At 53.9% G+C, this 647-nt stretch overlaps 1 pseudogene; it reads left to right on the top strand.

The window, feature by feature from the left end:
- Positions 1-7: 7 nt before the first annotated feature.
- On the top strand, positions 8-399 carry LOC104915613 (annotated as a pseudogene).
- The last annotated feature ends 248 nt before the right edge of the window (positions 400-647 follow it).

Below are 647 nucleotides of genomic sequence, written 5' to 3' on the forward strand. Positions count from 1 at the left end.
CCCACAGCACAACGCGCCATGCTCCTTCAATGACACCGTCCTGACACCAACAACACCCAGCAAGCCGACAAAACCACCCACAACATCCTCCAGCACCTCTTCAAAATACTCAGCGGCCCCACCACTCCAGCACACTGGATCGACAGCCAACGCCAAAGCCTCCTCAACCAGATCCAGCGGTACGCCCAGCACCTCGAGCAATGCTTGGCGGACAGCCACACACGCTCTCGGACACGATGGCCTCGCAACCCTCACCTCACCATCAACAAACACTTCAGCTGCCTCCACGCCTTCCTCCACGACAACGATTACAGCGCCTGCGCCTGGGACCACGTCCGCCTACGAGCTCGTGCCTGGCTCCTGCACATCCACGACCTCGTGCGCAACACGCGCACCTAGCCCCAAGCGCACCTCCCACCCTCTTCCTATTTATCTATTTATTCAACTATTTATACAAACCGCTATTTATTCGTCTATTTATTCTGCTATTTATTCCACAAAATAAAGCTCTCCTTTTCAAAACTGCCTGCGAGTGCCTCCTTTCGCTCAATCACTGAAGCCTCTTTCAGGGCAACCAACCCTGGCATTCTCACACACAGCTTTGAAAACTCTGGTACCCACCTGCTTCTTCTGTAAAGTGTGGAGCT

The sequence above is a fragment of the Meleagris gallopavo genome, unplaced genomic scaffold, assembly GCF_000146605.3.
Source record: "Meleagris gallopavo isolate NT-WF06-2002-E0010 breed Aviagen turkey brand Nicholas breeding stock unplaced genomic scaffold, Turkey_5.1 ChrUn_random_7180001831193, whole genome shotgun sequence".
Classification (NCBI taxonomy): Eukaryota; Metazoa; Chordata; class Aves; order Galliformes; family Phasianidae; genus Meleagris; species Meleagris gallopavo.